We start from the raw sequence: 21,560 nt of genomic DNA on the forward strand, positions 1-21,560 counted from the left end.
ACTGTGGAATAATAAATAATAATGAATATAGGTCTATACCGGTAATAATAAAAAAATATATATATCTTCTTTTTTCCGAGATGTTCCAGTCGAACCAAACCACTACTCTCTATAGAGTTCAAATAATAATCTTTGGCCTATAACCTACTTCATCTTTCAAACAAATTAATTCAATTTTTGGCTAAACTAGTGCTGAAGTAGTTCCCCGCTTATATACATGTTGCATATACGAATCTGTGACAGGTTAGATTTGGTTAGTTTAGGGTTTTGTTACGCCATGCATATATTTGTCTATGATGCATATACGATCAACTGTATCTACATAAAAAGAAACCCTTATAAATTCAACAATTTTCACTTCCGAAATCACCAGAACTACTTCAGCGCTAGTTTCGCCGCTTTATTTACATAGGAATATCTCTTCGAATTGTTAACAAGGCTGAGATCACTCTTAATTTTACTGGATGTGACGCCCCTGGTTTTATAAATTGGGACACAAAGTGTCTTGCAGCCCCTCTGAAGTTGGCACCTACGTTTGGTGATATTTATTTGCATATCACGAGATTCGTAATTTGGTTTACAGTTGAAATATACAGAACTACCTCAGCGCTAGTTCTTGCCGCCCCTCTGAAGTTGTAGATGGAATATTGTGTTAGCCAAGTTTAATATCAATACTACCACCAGAAATTAACTCTTAATACATATAGCCTATCAAGACTTATGAGGAAATATTCTGGAATACAATTATACGAAAATAACGTTTGACTTGGATAACAGGATCTGGAGTAATAATTGTGAAATCTATCAATGCACTATTATTATAATTACGTAACTTGTATCACCGAAATGTTTATAATATATGATCGTGACGAAGGTGAATCACAGTTTAATACTTACAGTCACTCAACTCATACGTATAAAATATGCCAACATTTGACAGCTGGCGCGACAGTAGCCCTCTAGCGGCAGGCAAGTTAAAAGTGAGCACACGACACATGATAACATATCAGAAAACGGGTTTTGCGTAATTTGTTTTATATTTTTATGCTATACAGTATAAGTGTATATGATTCTTATTAATTTTACTTTAGAATCCTAGATGAATTTCACACGCAGTTAATCTACAAGTTTCAGAAGCTGGGAATAAACGTAATTCTTTCTGCTCCTTACAACTGAATCATGGTCCTGTTCACGTATCATGGTTTGAAATAATATAATTGTTCGTACGTGGATGGTTAATTAAATTCATCCCTAAATATATTTATGAATCATTGGAACTCTATATTTCCTGTGAGAAGAGTCAAAATTAATAGCTTCAAAATTGAAGGGCATATCTCGTAGGGTACATTGCGTGGTGAATTCCTCTCCCTATTTCCTGAGAAAGTAACTATTTTCCATACCGCAAATTGGGGCAAACTCGGCCGCTGAGGTAAACTTGAAAATAAAAAGGGGAAGATTTAAACCTTAATATGACAGACATTGATTTATGAAGTTCATTATTTTTCATTTCTTAAGAACCGGTATTTCCTTTATTATTTTGAGTGGCAAATAGTGCTGATATTATGGTTTAAATGTTTATGGCAAGTTTACCGCATTTTACATTACATTTCCAGTTTTCACACATAAGCTTAATTTTAACTTATCCTACTTATATAATACGTAATTTACATGTCCTTATTGTTAATATGACGTAGGTGAGAACAAATAAATGAACACACAATTTTGTTGAAAAAATTGTGACTTCAATTAACTCAGAAAATCTAGGCCTAATTTTATTTTCAGAGCAGAAGTGGTGTAAGTCAAAATGAGTAATGAGGGTTAAAGTAAACGTTCTTTATAATACAGCGCAAAATAGCAGTTAATATTGAATTTATTTAAACTATTAGTAGTCAGTGAATAGCACGAAGGATATATTAATTGCTACTTTGCGCTGTATTTTACAGAATATTTACTTTAAACCTCATTACCTAATTTTGACTTACACCACTTCTGCTCTGAACGGCTCAAATAATCACTGGGAATATAAAATCAACACCAATAACAGTCATGCAAATTGTTACAGAAAAGATTGCTTTTTATATTAAATTTAAAAAGGCTATTGAGAACTTAATACGTCTGCCACATGAATCTACACCAACACATCAGAAATTTATCGACACAGTCTGGATTTATTCAAGAAGTGAATATTTTGCAAAAGGATTACAATAATCCATGAATTCTTGAAAAATTAACATCATGATCCCTACTTGAATGCAATATAACGTTCAACTTTTGAAAAATATAAAGAAAAAAAAGACGAATACAAAAATTATGGAATTACTTGCATTAAAAACTTAAGATACATTATCCAAAATCGGAATGGTTACACATTTACACATATGATTTCTGCAAAAAATTAATATACTGTAACAGGTATTTACTTTGGTTTTATTTAAACTCTCCTTCCTGACATACAAATAGGTAACATAACTAATAAATGTTTTATAGAATACAATACGTAGGCTACCTTCAACGTGGATTATTGGTTACGACTGAGTAATGATTTTCTCTTGGTCTTCAGGGAATCTGAAGAACGACAAATTCGGAGATTTAAACTTGTTACTGCAATTTTCGTCATTGCACACATTGCCTTTATTCCGATGCATGATTAAAACGTTATTATAATATCTCTCATCCCTTTAAAGCATATGCTGGCTGAACGAGACTATGACCAGTGCCTTGCCTGCCGCTTGGGCGCTAGTGTCGCGAATTTTGGCAGAAAAAGTGTTGAAGTTTCGTGACTGTATGTATTAGACTGTGGGTGAATCTAGAATGCGGTGAATAAAACAATTTTTATGCTTACAACGAGGCCCAGCATCACACCGGAAGCGGAAATATTACACCGATGGCGCATGCGCAAAAAGAGAGCCGAGGGTGACTTTTATCGTCTCGTGTGATATAGGCCAATAATATTTATCCATGGTCATCAGTTGTCGACAGTACATACCGAGATTATCTCGTAAGCAAGAAATAATCGATTTAGAGTTCGTGTCTCGTGATGGTGTTGGTCATTGTGCCATCTGTTGACGATTATTGAACTAAATCAAGCCGGCCTCGACTGCAAACCCTAAAGCCTATATAAAAGAGCTATCTTTAGTATATATGATCTAGGCTAAAACATAGACTTTCTAAATAACCAATAGACCGCTCCCTGGCGCTAGTGTTATGCTCCCAAATTGAACAGCCGGCGGGCGGCCATTTGTTTGTTAGAGCTGAACACAGTGCTGAATAAGCACAGTTCTTTCGTGCGCTGCTTTTAATTGCAGTAATGCACACGGATGTAAAGATAAAGTAGGACGGAATGTTATATTTCACTGATTAGTTAATCCTTCATTTCCAAGACGATTTTTTCTCCATATTATGTTATAGAAGACAAATTATTGTACTTGTCATGTGACTCTTTATGCTTCAAGTTTCCTCTGAGTAACGATTCTCTTAACCGAAAGTGGATAGGTGCAATCCGCAGAGAGATTTTCTACCCTACAATGAATCATTCAGTGTCTTCAACTCATTTCGAAGATAGTTTTTACCTTTCAAACTATGCTATTACCATATACATTGTGTCCTTCATCTACTCCATATCATTTATTTTCTTCAAACAGTTCTTTTTTCAGTGCATACATGAATAATTATTCACCGAATTTAAAGCTACAGAAACTGTATAAGTTATAACATTTTTTTAATATAACTGATTGAAAGTAATTCTTATCTTATTTACGAATTAATTAAACATTATCTTATGCTACTACTGCTACTGCTGTTGCTACTACTACTACTACTACTACTACTACTACTAGGCCTACTACTACTACTACTACTACTACTACTACTACTACTACTACTAATAATAATAATAATAATAATAATAATAATAATAATAATGCTTTTTGACTTCATGCAGCAGTTTAACCTATAGATTGAATTTAAAAGTTGACATTAATTCTTTTATTAACCGTGGTTATGAATATTCACATTCAGAGTTCCTACGAAAATGATACAAGTCTGACAGCCAGGCTTTCCGGGTATCCCAATTTAGGCGGGATTCTCCCAATTTCCTGGTTGAGTCCCGATTAAAGCGAGTCGGGATTGACAAAAAACCCGATTTTACAGATTATTATTTAAACAAATTATGTCGGTATTTCCTATTATCCGATATTTTTATTTAGGCCTATATATTGATTCAAATGGTAACATTGTAAACATAGAAGTTACCACGGATATTTAGTAATTCTGTGAGGTAGCCCAGCTGATTGCCGTAAGGCAACTAAACTAGCAAAATAATACCTACTTCTCCCAGTTCTACCGCATTGTTGATTAATCCGTTTCGGTCCCTAGTCGCTGCTCTCACAATTATTAAATATTGTGTACTTTGAGTGTGTTGAGTGGCAAAAAAAATAGCGTTTTGATATCGCGTAAACAATTGCTGTGTTTTAAAATTTAGTAAACTATGTTTAAACATGGATTCATCGTCAGATAGTGAAACTGTTGCAGTAACGGTTACAAAGTTAATTTAATAGCAAAGGTTAAAACATATTCGTGGTTAATAAAAGAAAAAATTATAATGTTCATTGTACTGTGTGTCCTTTGTACTTTAATGTTTATCACGGAGGCGAATAGGCCTATTACATTAAAAAGCACACAAACACTACTTTGCAGAAAACTGCTATAAATTTTATGGTAAAATGTTGATAAGAGTAATGTCTTAAGTTAGCTTCTGATATTCCGATTTCCCTCGCAGAAAACCTAGCAACTCTGCTGACATCAGAAACACGGTATTAAAGGTATCTCGCAAAGGAAGTATTGTTCCTTTACACAAAAACATTTAGCTTTAGGATACGCAATATACATATTTAAATAGCGGTTTCGAAATCTCGCGCGTTTTCTACCAAACAAATGGCGGATTTCTGCTACTTCAATTTGGGGACATATTTCTCACTTCTCCGCTACGGCGTGGTAGGGGCTCGAACTAAAACGGTATCTTACTAAACACCGGCTGAACATTGTTTAAGCAACGGAAATTCGTACGTAACTTAGACGTTGTTTAGTTAAACAGTGTCTAAGACTTAAAATCGGTCATCGTTTCTGCAATCGGCCCTTAATTTTGTATTATGTTACATAATTATATTGCAACTAAATAATTTAATTGAGTATATTTCTTGCGTTACAGATTTTGATTCAAGATATTGGGAGCCACACTGCCAAACCAGGCCGGACGGGGATTCCCGTCAAAGATTCGCTACTACTGACGATATGGATATTAGCTAATCAAGAATCTTTTCGTTCAGTTGGAGATAGGTTTGGATTAAGCAAGGGAAATACCTACACCATATTTATTGACATGTGCAAAATAATGTCACGGAAAATTGAAGACCTGAATTGCAGAACATCCCAAGTCCACTTTTTTTCGATTTTCACTTTTTTTGCTAAAATGAATGTACATATCTAGGACCCCTCCTTGCACTATATTACCGCCGAAGTCGAACTCTTACCATATATAATGACGCAATATAATTCTTAATGAATGGAATAACTTCCCAAGTCCATGGACTTGGTCAGTTTTTCCATGCAGTGAAATGTTTATTTATTTCAGCCAGTTTCCTTACGACCTTTTACTATTTTTAAGTAGATTATTTAACTACGATGTATCAACGTCTTAGGTTATTTAGAGTCAGAATGAGATGAAGTCGATAATGCCGGTGAAATGAGTCCGGGATCCAGCACCGAAAGTTACCCAACATTTCTTCAAAGTGGGTTGAGGTAAAACCCCGGAAAAAATCTCAACCAGGTAACTTGCCCCGACCGGGATTGGAACCCGGGCCACTTAGTTTCCCGGCCAGACGCGCTAACCATTACTCCACAGGTGTGGACTATTTTACTATTTAAAATGGAGGAAGTTTCAAGTGATAGTGATTGAAAAATACGTGGGAAAAAAACGTAAGGTGTGTGAGAAGTGGAAAAGAAATTTAGCAAAACTGAAACGCAATGCAGGAGAAGAATATACAACAAGAACAGGGAAAATACATCCAGCTAGAATGTCAGGCCCTAGCTGCATATGCAGAAGAAAATGTTGTGATATGTTTAGTGAAGCAGAAAAGGCATCTATTCTAAGTAATTTTTATGTTTTGGCTGACAAAAATAAGCAAAACTTTCATCTTTGTGGACTGATGTCACCAAGTGTTGTTTCCTGCCGAAGACCGCGAACAGAAGAATGTTTCCAAAATAACTTCACTATTAAGTAAAAAGTAAGTTGAAATAGTCAAATACTTTTTTCATATTATATATACCACATTAAACAAATAACCAAACGTAACTAAAATGAAATATTGCCATCGATTTTATGAACTCTTTCATAAAATATTCAGTGTTCAATTCGTCCCTGCTAAACTACAGTTTTTTTTCGATGAAACTGTACTTATATTATTATGTATTTTTAGGTATCCGTAGGAACAACTAATAATCTTATATGCCGGATATGGCAGCTTGCAGTCTTCATGGCATCGGGGAAGGGAGAGTAAAATGCCTCGCAATGATAACTGCAATGGGGGAATCTCCTACTGGTAAAAGAGATCTCTATAATAATAGACCCCATAGTCAATCTGCTCAGACATTAAATTAGGTACTGTATGTTTAATAGGTTTTATTCCGACTTTTTAATTTTAAGAATTTCACTAAATATATATTTAGTGTAGTCGTAAATGTGGTAAGTTTTATTTTCTTATTTGTAACAGGTGGGTGATCACATACAATCCTTTCCTTTATAAAGTGAGCCATTATGGAACGAATAAAAGTAAGAGGCGATATCTGTCATCAGAACTAAGTATTATGAAAACCTATATCCTCTATCTGGAGAAGCATTACCCAGAAAGTTACTTAAAATCAAAAGTGGTACAACTCCTGAAAAAGTAAATGCAGAATTGAAATATCGTTGGTTCCACAAAGTACTATACTTACAACTTCAACTATACTTTCGGATGTCCTGCTACGGACGTGTATAATACATGTTATACATGCTGAGTTAGGAAACAAGTGAAATTCTGCACAAATGATGGCTTGAAGAGGCAGATAACACAAAAGCTAGCAATATTCTACGACAACAAGAAAAAGTTCTCAAATCTTGCCAAAGAAAGGAATAACATTGGTGTCCTATATTTTCACTTCCAACAGAACTTGCCTTGTCCTTACTCCCTGTGAACGAGATATTCTACCTCTGTCAGCTGTGGCAATTCAACTTGTGTATTCACAGTGAAAAATCAACAAAAAGCACAATGTTCGTGTGGAATGAATCTCAGGGACACAAGGGTGTTAACGAAGTTGTTTCGTGTTAAAACAAATATATTACAAATGTACTGTCTGCAGAAGTTGACTCTCTATACTTATTCCCCGACGGTTGCATTAATCAGAACAAAAATATGACAGTGGTTCAATATTTACAATTTTGGTTGCTTCTGAACGATTCAAGTGCATCACTCACTACTTCCCTATAAAAGGTCACAGTTTTCTTCCATGTGACACAAACTTTGCAAGAATAGCAAAAATCAAAAGGAAGAATGAAAAAGTAGAAACTCCGAGAGAATGGGAAGACACTGTGAAGAACGAGGCAAATTTCAATGTGGAGACTTTCAAGAACACAAACAACACTTGAGACAGTATTATAAGATGTCAGCGAAGTGCAGAGGTCTGTTTCAAAGTACAAAATATTTAAGTACTCAAACAAGTTTCCAGGGAAAGTCGCAGTTACTGAAAATATGAGAGGAACAGATTTTGTGATATATTCCTTGATGAAAAATCCTTTCCAGCATGTTACTTTTAGCAACCTCACCTTGTATGCCAATACACTGCCTATAAAGTCAGAAAAGCTGGAAAATCTAAAACCTTTAGTGAAGTATTTATCACCAGCACGTGTAGCACTATATTTATCTCACAGGATTTTCTCAACCTGAAATAATATTGATGGACTCCGGAGAAGAAAAAGCAGCTCACTGAAATTTTTCCAATAAATGAACAGCTGATAATTTAATTTTCCTACTTGTAAATAACGTGAGTTGTTATTTTCTCATGTTATTACCATTATTTGTGTTACAATGTCTAAATAATTTCTTAAATAAAATGATTTTTTCTTCCATAACCCATTTTTTTTACCATGAATTGAAAAACTTCCCAAGTCCATGGATATATATTAATAATTTCCTCCTAAATTAGGCACTGTGGGTTGTTAAAATTTTTAGGGAGTGTAAATAGGAGCATGACACACACGCTGACCAAAAATGACTTCAGTGAAACAAAAACTTCTATAGTTATGAAGTTTTTTGTCTCTACTGAAAAAAATAGTTCTATGGACTTGGGATGTTCTGCAATTCAGGTCTTCAATTGGGAAATATATTTCATGGCCTACAGGACAGAATGCAGCGAAAAACGTGAACGATTTTAATTCATTGAGAGGACAGAAAAGTTTTCCACGTGTTTTCGGCTGTGTTGATTGCTCACATATCTCAATACCCGGACCTATCAACGACAATTCCTTCTACAACAGGAAAGGTTTTCATTCCATATTATTGCAGGGAGTCTGCAATTCCAGGCAAGAATTTATTGATGTATTTTGTGGATGACCTGGTTCTGCACATGATGCTCGAATGTGGCAAAACTCGCCAATTTTTTAAAAATTAGATGCAGGACATGTGCTACTTCCACCAAATTCATACCTCTTGGGTGACTCTGCATATCCATTAAGAGAATTCATAATGGTCCCATTCAGAGACAATGGACATTTGACCCCCAATCAGAGCAAGTTCAATAAGAGGCTTTCCAGTAGTAGGGTTGTTATTGAACAGGCATTTGGACGTTTGAAGGGTTTGTTTAGGAGACTGAAATATTTGAATGTTGTCAGGTTACAGTACACAAAATATATAATATTAACATGTTGCATATTGCACGATGTATCCCTTAGGGATGGGATTGTATGTGAAGAAATTGACGAATGTTGTTTTGATGATTTCGAAAATGGTCCTGAAAATGGTAATTTGGAACCAGTAGGTGCAGTACAATTAAAAAACACAATAATGAGTACATTAGTATGATTCTTTATTAATATCATACACAAATGTAATGGGTCTTCAAGTATAGGATTAAGCAAATGTTATTAAAAATGTTAAATTAACAAATTAAATTCTTCATTGTGTTAATTAACACTAACATTCAAATTGTTAATTTAACAAGGTTAATATTATTAGTCATTCATATTATCATTAATGTAAATACAAACTGACTACGTTATATAAATTAATTGTGTGTTATGGTGTAGTATTAAGATAATGTTATTATTATTGAACTTGTTAAATTAATAAATGCAATATCTTCACTGTGTTAATTAACACATATAAGACTAACAAAAAGAAACAAACTAGAACTGGCGAAGAATCAATTGGAAGTAGATCATAATGATGAAGTTTTAGGGCACAAAGCTTCCAGGTAACGGCAGACAGAATTGCTTCAGGGGAAAAAGGTTTAATTTCTTAATTTAGCAAGCTTAATAATACCATTAGTGATTTGTTTGATTCTTGATTAATATTAATCTAACAATGACTACGTTATACTAATTGTGTCCTATGGTGTAGAATTAAACTAATGATATTATTAAGCTTTGAAATTACTAAAGTAAATATCTTCACTGTGTTAATTAACACCGTGAAGATATTTAATCTGTTAATTTAACAAGCTTAACAATACCATTAGTAATTTGGCTTGATTCTTGATTAATCTTAATCTAACAATGACTATGTTATACTAATTGTGTCCTATGGTGTAGAATTAAACTAATGATATTATTAAGCTTGTGAAATTACTAAAGTAAATATCTTCACTGTGTTAATTAACACCATGAAGATATTTAATCTGTTAATTTAACGAGCTTAATAATACCATTAGTGATTTGTTTGATTCTTGATTTAATCGAACAATGACTATGTTATACTAATTAATTGTGTCCTATGGTGTAGAATTAGACTGATGATATTATTAAGATTGTGAAATTAACAAAGTAATTATCTTCACTGTGTTAACACCGTGAAGATAATTTTATTAATCTGTTAATTTGACAAGCTTAATAATATCATTTGTGATATTGATATGCAGTCGTTAAAAGTGTGAACGTAATCAACAATAAAAGTAATAACAACAATAAGATTAATATTCTAAACTTACTTCTACATTTATTTTCTACACATTTTTTCTTTTACTCCTTCCTTCCTGAAATTGCTCTTGCTAATTCTAAAATAGCTTCTTTTTCCCTCTCCTTCAACCGTAATTTCTCCCTCTCCATTTCTTCCTTCCTGGTCTCCCTTTCTTCATGTAACTGCAGTTTTTTATGCAGATAATCACTGACAGTCATTTTCCTTTTACGGGTGGATACTGATGATGCTGATGAAGTTGAAGAAGTTGATGCTGAAGCTGAAGAAGATGATGTTGAAGCTGAAGAAGTTGATGTTGAAGCTGAAGAAGTTGATGTTGAAGCCGAAGATGATGTTGAAGCTGAAGAAGTTGATGCTAATGATGATGTATCTGTATCATCTTCCATCATACTTCCCCCAAGCAATTCAGTCTCTGGCGAACTAGATGCCTTGTGCCCTAAAACTTCATCCATAATCGAGAAATATTCCCAATTAATTGACCCTTCACCAGTTTTTGTCTGTTTCTTTTTACTGGCCCTGTATGTGACCAACAAATTCCTATATTTTATATCGCACGCCTCCCCAGAAATGGAAACAGTCGTAGCTTTGGATATTTCATGTGCAATGTTGTTCCACAGTTTCTTTTTACATGTGGGACGATTGAACGACGATTCATTTTCCAACCTTTTATTTAGCAGTAGTTTTGTTAGATTATGCGTCCACTTCAACTCAGAGTCAGACGAATCCGAAACTCTTTCAACATGCAGCTGGCTAACATCGGATCCGAATTCTTTTAAAGAACCATTTGCCAACGCAGCTTCTATGTAGTTCTTTGTAAAATCATCATCTGAAATGAGATGTGAATACGTGATTATATAAAAAAGTTATAGGTTAGAATGTGAGAGGCTCATTAAATAAGCTCGTCGTTAATTAATTTGCTACAATACGCAATTATCTGATAGAAATAAGTCACATTACCTGTACGAAGGAGGTTGATATTTTCATCTGTATCTTGAAATATTATTTCGACTCCATTTACTAAAAATTTTGCCATTTTCACTTTCGGAACTTTCACGCGTCTCTATCGTACCGTTCTGAATTCCAGCGATTCATCGTATCTATCGAACATACATCGATGACGTCACTGAGGGAATTCAGCGCACTTTTTCCAATGCATTTAAGAACATGCCCATACTTACCTCACAATATAGGTAGTTGGGACAAAATTATCCCGATGCATCGTCATGCTATATTTCCTGCGTAAATCTTCTTCTTAAGGAATATAAATACACTGACTTTCGAACCAGTTAAATAATTGCCTTTAGAGGAGGTAGCAATATTCGTGTGACATATTTCCGTTTAATTGTCTTTAGAGGCAGGTACGCAATATTTACGTTGCACATTTGTATATTCACATGTAAATATTCGAATAACAAGCTTCCGTGTACTCGCGTGAAGTAAATACCATAGACTTAAGCCCAGATAATACCAGATTTTCAGTTTGGCTTTCGTCCAAAACATTCTACAACACACCAACTCCAAAGAGTCACTGAATCCATTATAAAAGGCTTTGAAGAAAAACAGTATACTGCCACTGTGTTTCTGGATATTGCCCAAGCATTTGATACTGTTTGGCATGATGGTCTAATGCTAAAATTATATAGAATTGGTTTTCCTGACTATCTCACACGCATCGTGAAAAGTTTTTTATCTGAGCGTCCAGTTTTAGCCGGAGTACCACAAGGATCTATACTGTCACCACTTCTCTTCAATATCTTCACATATGACATTCCATGTTTACAACCGTCACACATAGCTATGTATGCTGACGATACAGTTCTCTTTTATTCTCATAGTAACCTAAATACTGCAATCAGCACTCTTCAGACATCCTTACAGGAGCTGTCTAAATGGTTCTCTGACTGGAGATTACTACTCAACATTACCAAGACAGAAGCTAAAATCTTCTCTTTGAGGCCTATTCATAATCCACCTCCTTTGGTTCTTCTAAATGAACAAGTTACATGGCTCTCCAGTCAAGAAGCTGTCAAATATTTGGGAATATTATTAGACACGAAACTTACATGGAATGCCCATATAACTCGCATTGTTACACTAACCTCTTCTAGAATTCGAAAATTATACCCTTTGGTTAATAGACATTCACAAATTGGATTGGACTGTTCAATGCTACTCTACACCTCGCTTGTACGACCTCTTTTAACTTATGCAGCGCCAGTGTGGGGGACTGCAAATAAGACACACATGCATCGCCTACAAGTTCTCCAGAACAAGTTCCTGCGTACTGCAACAAATGCCCCCTGGTTTGTAAGAAATCAACAACTACATCAAGAATTGGGAATTCTTCCACTAGAACAGTACATCCATTCAATGTCAAAATCTTTCTTCAACAAACTTCCTGGTGTTCCTGGAGCTGTGACATATAACATTGGAGCAAGATCTTGTCAGCCATCTCGACTTAAAAGGAAACTCCCTCAAGACATCCTTCTTAGTGATACTGACGACTCTTCATAATTTAACACAGAAAATCATCATATTTTTGTTCACATAATTCACAACAATGTTCAATTAATTAATTTAAATTAGAGGAGCCTTTAGAGCCAACCTCAGCATGATATTCTTCTGCATGTGATATTCCATAATTAACAGTGGTCTGTATAGCAAGTTTGCTGGTCGACCAATATTAAACATTAAAAAAAGAAAAAAAGACTTAAGCCCGGTTCAGACGGTGCGTGTTTCTGTCATGGATTCCAAGGTGGCTGCGCGGATGGGTCACCTGTGTGGTCACTCACCGTTAATAATGCGCTCTGGTGGCTCCGTGGGTGGCTAGATTGCTGGATTTCGAGGGTAGGTTCCTTGCTATTTTTCCTGCGTGCTTCTGTGCTGGTTCAGTGTTACCAAACTAGTTGTTCTCCAACTAAATCTTTTTTTATGTATTTCTTAGTTTCTAAGGATATAATAATCAAATATAGAACTTTAGTTGTTTTAAACTTCTTGTTTAATTGCTTTGTTGCAACATTTACTATTGTTAATGTAGAATTTTAGTTGTTTTCCACTTATGGTTAGTTTCTTATTTATCATGAGTGTTATCTAGACTGTTCTGGGACCTTGGGAGCGAGAAAACAACAGTGTTGATCAACCTAGGGAAGGTTGTAGAAGTTACTATTTTAAGAGGAGAGGATGGTATTTTTGATTAAAAATTGCTAAATTAAAATATATATATATATATATATATATATATATATATATATATATATATATGAGCAATTCCACGAAAATGTCATACTGAGGTGAATTTCTTGAAATTGATGTAGGACTATTTTTATTGAAGAAATATGTTTCTTTATATTTTAAATCGCCTTATTCCGTAAGATAATGTTTAAAATACTCTTTCTTTTAGTGTATAACTTGCTGCAGATCTTGTCATATTCCAAACGCTTAAAAAAACACATATAGATAGTTATGTTTCGTGTCACAATTTGGACACGTAAATTTGTTTTATTTCGAGCCGTCTTTTTTGTATACTATATTTTGGTCTTTCCTTGAAGTAAATATGTAATTAGTTGAAGTATTCTAAAATCCTAAATAACTTAAAATCATTATAATTATTTGTACTGTAAGTTACGGTCAGTCCGTCACAAGAAACATACAAAAACTCTTCCACACAGCACAATAATTGACAGATTAAAATTTCCTTTGGTATTCTGCGTTATTACTACATGACCAATAAAAAAGTATTAGAACATTTTCTTCTAAAGTGATATCGTTTTCCTCTACGGCATTGTGAGTGACTGACATGTCGCGCTCTCAGCTGATATGTTGTTCATTTTGCTTAGTTACTTGGGAGGCCTTGGTGGAGTTATACGTGAACTGGTGATAAGTGTGCAGTAATTATACCTGAAAAAAGCAAAATGAGATTCAGGCAACTCATTGGAGCAATAAGCAGGTCTCAATATTTACTGCTGTTACCTGGTTTAAACAGGAAGGTGACAGGGAAGTTCAGAAGAAATCCTCTGCATTAGTGTCAGAGTATGTAGCACATGACAAATAGACTATGCATTGAATGTTTGTCTACGAAAAGTGTTTTCGGAAATTTTGGCAATTCTTCCGAACATTGAGGTGGTAAAAATATTTTCAGATAAAGCAGCGAGTCATTTTAAACATAAGTAAACATTGAGCAAAGTGACATTGCTTGCTCGCATATTTGGATTTAACATAGAATGGAACTTCTTTCAGTCACATCATGGCAAAGGGGCTGTGGATGTGATTGGAGGCCAAGTAAAAAGGATGGCATGGATGCCTGCGAAATCGGGGAAGAAGATACAAAGCGCTACAGAATTTTGTAACATTGTGAGCAATAAAAACATCCAAATTATTTATATATATTATTTTAATGTACCGAAGTACATATGATATTTCCATGCAGATATTCTGCGTCATCATACAATGTAAGAGTAATGGAACGGAGAAAAATTCTCTCCGGCGCCGGGATTTGAACTTCGTGATTTAAGACGGCGCTTATTCCGTCGGATCCTGGCCAACTAGTCACTCATAACGAGTGCACCTCAGCACATATGTAGACTTCGGTCCTACGTTCATAGACATCTATGGCGTACTGCAGAGGGCGGCCACTAGAGGGAACCCAAGAGTTGGAGCTTAATCTGAGACGATTCTGTCCGACGCCGGGGTGGTATCCGGTGTGGCTTAGTGGATAAAGCATCAGTACGTAAAGCTGAAAACCCGGGTTCAAATCCCGACGCCGGAGAGAATTTTTCTCTGTTCCATTACTCTTACATCCAAATTATTGTTACGGAGGTAGCACAGATTGAGATAGACGAAGGGAAAAAGTATCTCGAAAAACGATTTGAACATCTTGCACCTATTCCGGCATCTCATGGAGTTCATTACGTGAAAGTGTTAGATCACTATGTTGTAGACTATGTACAACTGTCTTGTGAACAATCAGTGCGAAAGGTCCACAGGTTCCGTGTGTGAAAAGAAACTAAAGTTTGTTCAGATAACAAGTGACATATTGACAGTGTTCCTGCAGTACATACTTGTTAGAATAAATAAGTGAGTCAACGAGTGCCGTGGAGTGCTTCTACGTGTATAATTCCATTGGTTCAAATTCAATCTAAAAGTAGAACTCAACATTCTAATCTATTATTATGAACATAATACATAACAGCCATAGGCATGGGAAATATAAACTGTGATCTGCGTCACCTTATCGTAATCGATAAGGAGGTGAGGTCAGTGTCAGATGATTAGGAACGCGTTTGAATAACGTAACATACTGTCTTACGCTGGGGAGTTAATGCCATACAGAGTGATAAGCGCTGTCAAGGTTGCTGTGACACTCTTATAGTCCTAAAATTAAACACCAATGCATATGGCTTGTATATACAGTATTTAATCACAGAGAAAGAACTATATATGTTATTAAGTAGGCCTATGTAATACTTGTATGTGCATTAATTTGTGTCATTTAAGATGCATGGTTAAGCAAACTAATTTTTCTATTCTGGAAAATATATTATTTATTTAAATTAATCGTTATGTTAATTTACTACTTATCAAGTTTCATATTATTTTGTACTATTTACGGTTCTGTAAGTGCAACTTCATTTTATAATTCAGAGATGTCAGTCAGTTACAGAATGAGGTCAGTCTGTTACACATCACTTTTTCGGCCATAACTCCATTACTAATCGTGGTTTGGAGGTCGTTTTCAACTTAAACTGAAGATTACAATTTCCTTTCCGAACTATATTTTGCAAAATTGTATCATAAATAACAATTCAGAGAAGTCTGTGGAGAACCATGTTCACCCGAAGAGAGAGTTGACATTTATGTCAGTCTGTTACACACAATTTGGACGTACACAAATAGTATACTTTTCCTATTAATGACGTTTATTTTTATATGTATCTTAGGTGTACACTTCCCTCTATAAGATCCTGCGGTGACACAGTCTAATTTCAACCCATTATACGATTTAAGCAGACATTTTGCTGTCAAAGTGTACTGTAAATGTCAGTCAGTTACACGTGGAATTGCTCATATATATATATATATATATATATATATATATATATATATATATATATATATATATATTCTTTAACATACTCTGTGATATGTGTGGATCGCCATTTTTAAACTTCCTGCATTATGGATTTTTAAATCACTCGCCCACTTTTATTGTTGTATCCGGTAAATCAAATTTTCAAAAAATTGTTTTTTTTTTCTTTAAAATACCCTTTGATATGTGTGGAATACATTGCATTACATTTTGTGGGTATTTGTGTCCTTATCGGATGTTGAGACGTCATTTTTAAACTTCCTGAGCTATGGATTTTTAAATCACACACCCGCTCTTATTGGTTTCCAGTAACTTCATTTATTTTGCTACATTGCCAGACAAAATGAATATAATTTCTGAACTATTAAAGATACATGCATGATATTTAGAACACACATTCTTTAGACTATTAGGAAACTTTTCTCTGTAACAGAATTTTGTTAATTGATTTCATTTTAAAAATACGTGCGTTTGTTTGCAAGAAAGGAAATCAGAAAATTGTTATTAAATTTTAATTGTTTATTTTACCAACGTAGGGACTAATATCAAAATTCTGTTACAGACAGTTTGTTGAACATACTTTTGCAAATACATTGCAAAAACTGTTTGAATCTATCTTTAAAAACGGTTTAGATATATCGGTTCTAGTATAATCCTGCATTGGGTATTTTTTTTTTTTTTCAAATTTGGGCCCCCAAATATATACATTGTGACAGCTGCAACGGGGTTTGAACACGCGTCCGACAGGGCGCGCGGCAGACGAAACGCTGGTACGGGGAGCATCTGCATGCTGAAGGGCAGAGGGGGAGTATTACGTCAACGCGACGAGGGGAGAGTGCGCGCGCAACTGCTGCGTGCGGAGTGAAGGGGGGACGGACCCTCCCGACTCTTCCAGAAGTCCGTCGAAGTGGAGATATCCAGATAATTCAAGAGAGCTATCTCAGCACACCCGTAGAAATTTCTCGCAACTATGATTTTGCTATAAAAGAAGAAACGCGAGCGAACTTGAGCAGTTTTTCAGTTTATTCAGCCATTCAGTGAGTAAGTCAGAGCAAGCAAGCCAGTCTTGTGTACCGGAGTTCGACTTGAGTGTGCGTCCGCAACTGTGTCAGCATCCGAAGGCCTGAGTTCGAGTGCAGTGGACCGCAGTTGGAGGGACCTGAGTTCGAGTACAGTGGACTGTCTCTGAAGGTCTGTGGTTCGAGATACTGTGAACTCGAGTGACTGAGCTAGAAGAACTGTGAACTGAGAACTGACAGTTCTGATTTGTAAATAGTGCTTTGTAAATATTAGTTAAGATTAACAGTTCATTGTTGTCCGTAATAGTCCAAGTAAATTGTCATTGTCGTCAGTGGAGTGCACTAACGAATACTGTGTTACTGTGTGAAGAGCAAATCCCATTGTTGCCGAGAGCGTTTAATGTGAATTGTAGAAAGGAATTATTATTGTTGAGTTGAAATAAATTTACAACATATATTTGTTTCAAAATATTTTTATTTGGTTGAGTTGCCACAGCTATGAGCTCTCTACATACAAAAAATTAATAATTTACACCAAATAGGGAAAAAAGTTTTGAAAAATACCATCCTCTTCCCTTAAGAGAGCAAGTCGAAAATTTTGATTATGAATTCCTACGGTTGGACCAAAGATCAAGTCAGAACTTTAATTGAGGCGTACAGAGAAGAAACATGTTTATATGCTATACAAACAGCATTGTTAAGACATCTTGGCCCGTATTTCTACGCAGCAACCATTTTCGGAGACGGATCAAATTGAAAAGAGTAGAATGTGGATTCTACTCTTTTTAATTTGATCCGTCTCCTCAGCGTTCAAAGCTAGCAAAACAGCAAAGGCTGCTGAACGTCTTCTTCGTACAGCTTCACATACATCTTCCATATTTGATGTTGACAAATCGTACCGCGCCAGCATCTCCAACTTCCTGACTGGGGTCCAGCCAAAGAGTTTGTAATACTTCAAACTCTTTGGATCCAGCATGCAAGGCATGCAAGGCCGTGTGAACGAAAACCATCACCGCAGCCACCACGGAACCCAGCACCGTAGCCACCACGGCATCCAGCCTGCTAGCCACCTTGGAATCCATCACAGAAACACGCACCGTCTGAACCAGGCTTTACTGAATTACCGCCGGTAAATACCGGTAAGGATCTCACTGGCAGTGCATGGAGATGACCGCGCATGCGCAGCACAATCACACAACCTGCTCTTGGTAATCACCAACGAGTTAGGAAGAGAAAGATATAGAGTGGTCATTGCACCGCCATGTTTGAAGAAAATTGAACGACCGTCAGTAATGAACTTATGCGCCCAAAACAAAGTGGGCGTGGTGATAACTGACATTAGAATCGTCAGCTGTCTTAATTTCGTTTGCATAAATCAGTTAAACTGAAGTGGAAAAACCTAGTATATCGTCAAATACGTGCTAGAAACTTAATCTAAACTTATGTATGCTAAATTTAAAACACTTGAGCTATTCCTAGAAGGAATTCTTAAAAGAATAACCTAAGCAAAATTTTCATGTAGTATGACAAGTAGTCCTAGCAAATATACTGAAGAAAATGTTAATATTCCTAGGTTCTTTTAAATGCGACCTGCAAGATTGCCTATAAAATGAACGAGTATGATTCGGATGATTTTATTAAATTGTTTTCCCAGTCTCTACATGTTGCAAAACTATTTACTATACCATAAGACATAGAATGAAAGTAGGCCCTATCTGTAGTAAAAAACCTTTACCTCCAAGCTTGTAACGTGGGTGAAACATGACAAAATATGCTTTCAGTTTTTTTGTTACAGTAGAGTATAATTATTATCGAAATGTGAACGTGAGGCCAACAGCCGACTGGTCTGTCTGAGCCTTTCAAGGGCTGTGGCACCACAGATAATTATTAGTGTATAATTGAGCACCAACGTACAATAATGGGGTAAGTAGATACGAAATATATTCATACATACCCCATTATTGCACGTGGGTGCTCAATTATGTTCTTTCATGTCCTTCCAGTCAAAATACTAACAACAATACGACCTACCCCAGAGTTTTGCGTTATTTTGGGTGCGAGTGTCGAAATATAATTTTAATATTTGATTGCTATTACTAGGTTTGAAACAGAATTGTAGCGGTTTTATCCGTATTTAGTTTAACTTTATTACTAGTGAACCATTTATTTGATTAATCGTTTGTCTCCGAAATAGGCCTATTTCTTATAAGCTACAGCTCATCGTCTTCTTGTATAAGCAGTGAGGACAGAAGGAGCAGAAATAAAGGATGCCGGTGTCGAAATACAGTTTTAATATTGTATTGCTATTTGCTTTTCACTGGATCTGAAACGGAATTGTAGTGGTTTTATCCGTATTTAGTTTAAGTACATTACTAGTGAACCATTTATTTTGTTTATGCCGGGCGTTGTTACACATTTATGCATGAAAAAAATGCTGCTAATTAACAAAACTATGGACTTAACTAAATAAAATTTACATGAAATATTATATATCAGTTGTCTTTTTCCTTTTGACATTGCAGTTATATGCAGCACACACAACAGGCATGTTTTTCCTTCGGTTTTTTGTGCTTCTTATCTCCGTTATACAACATTGTAAGCAGACGAATTTTTACAAAGGTGGGCGCTTAGCTCAGATCTGCCGTGTTTCGCGGTGGCACCGCAAAGAGCGCTGTACAGGACAACATGGCCACTCTATAGTCTTCTCTTTCTAACTCGTTGGTAATCACCAACGAGTTAGATACTATAGAGAGGCTGAAGACCTCTGATAAGCGCTCCCTGCGGAGGCCAACAGTACTATGGATCGTTCCCTAAAAAACATGGCGGTCTATAGCACCGCCAGCCTCCGCAAGGAGTGCTTATCACAGGTACACTGTAACGAGTTGGTACATGTATTATATTCTTCAGATACATGAATATTTAACTTAAACATTTTGCTATAGGTTTTGTAAAAATCTGATTTATAAATGAAAAAGTAATAATTAAGACTTTAAAATTTCCAAAAATGTCTCATTCCCTCGGATTTAAATGAAATGTACCGTAAATCATAATATTCGTTGCTGGATAATTAACCCCTCTCAATACAAGTACCATTGCCGCAGAGATTTATAAGATAAGACGGATGAGCATAAGCGAAATATCTGTATTAATAAGTTTGACCATCAAGAGTTTAGTATTTATTGTGTTTATAGGGCCTACTCCAATTTTCTTTTTATTAATGCGTAGGGCTCTTTTTGTTAACAAAGAGGAAAGTTAGCACTTGCATCACACAGAATTTGTAAATATTGTTCAAAATAATGACAAATTGTGTGTGATGCAAAAGCCTCTGCCTAGTTGCGAGACACGTGTGAGAACGTTTGTTTCAAATTATATTAGACTACACGATGTCTCCATCACGCGAAAAGAAGTGTACCTAGCTGTGGCTCCTGTTGTTTCTGGTAACAATGTTAATCGTAAGTATCTTATCGTTTCAATAAATGTGGTGAGTTATGATCACGAGAAACTTTCTATTATTGTCATTCTTTAATTATTATGTTGCATGCTAAGAGGTTATTTGTAGTTTTAATAATTGCAGTTTTCAAAAGTTCTCTGTGTTAATTCCAATGTCAAATGAATTTTTCTCAATAACTTAATTACTGGATTTTTTTTTTTTTAATTTTCGCCACTACCTTTCCTCTATTTTACTCCTACTAGTTGCATACGTCGTCTCTCTTGAAATCACCTGGTGAGCACTGAATTACATAATTTCATATTAGGTTAGAAGAGCTGTAAGGTAATTCAATTTGTGACGAAGTCAAAAAAATTATTTATTTTTCTTCTGCCGATTAAATTCATCCGTCTTTAGGTGCTTTGCTTTGGTTGCATCGAGTATAGCTTGTCATTTAATATCTGGGCTATATTTAGTGAAACTAATAAAACATAGGTCTACAGCTGTTATAAAAAGTAAAGTTTTGTGTGTATTTTACTTTTTACTTATTAACATAGTCTTAATATGTAGCTCAGTTCACAGTCATTTCCTACAACTTCCGAGCCACGCCCCTTTGTTTTGACTAACCGAAACATGGCGGACCAAAGTTCAATTGTCTTCAACTTTCTGAGGTCTTTGTCCTCTCTATAGTATCTAGCTCGTTGGTAATCACAGACGCTTGATGATCCTGACCCGAGCCTCTCATCTATAGTGTGTTAAGTTTATATTATCTCAGACAGACGTTAGAAGATACTAGTCAATCAGTG

General features: G+C 35.4%; 1 pseudogene; it reads left to right on the plus strand.

The window, feature by feature from the left end:
- The first annotated feature begins 923 nt into the window (after positions 1-923).
- On the plus strand, positions 924-10,037 carry LOC138709941 (putative nuclease HARBI1; annotated as a pseudogene).
- Positions 10,038-21,560: the final 11,523 nt, after the last annotated feature.

The sequence above is a fragment of the Periplaneta americana genome, chromosome 12 (genome assembly GCF_040183065.1).
Source record: "Periplaneta americana isolate PAMFEO1 chromosome 12, P.americana_PAMFEO1_priV1, whole genome shotgun sequence".
Taxonomy (NCBI): domain Eukaryota; kingdom Metazoa; phylum Arthropoda; class Insecta; order Blattodea; family Blattidae; genus Periplaneta; species Periplaneta americana.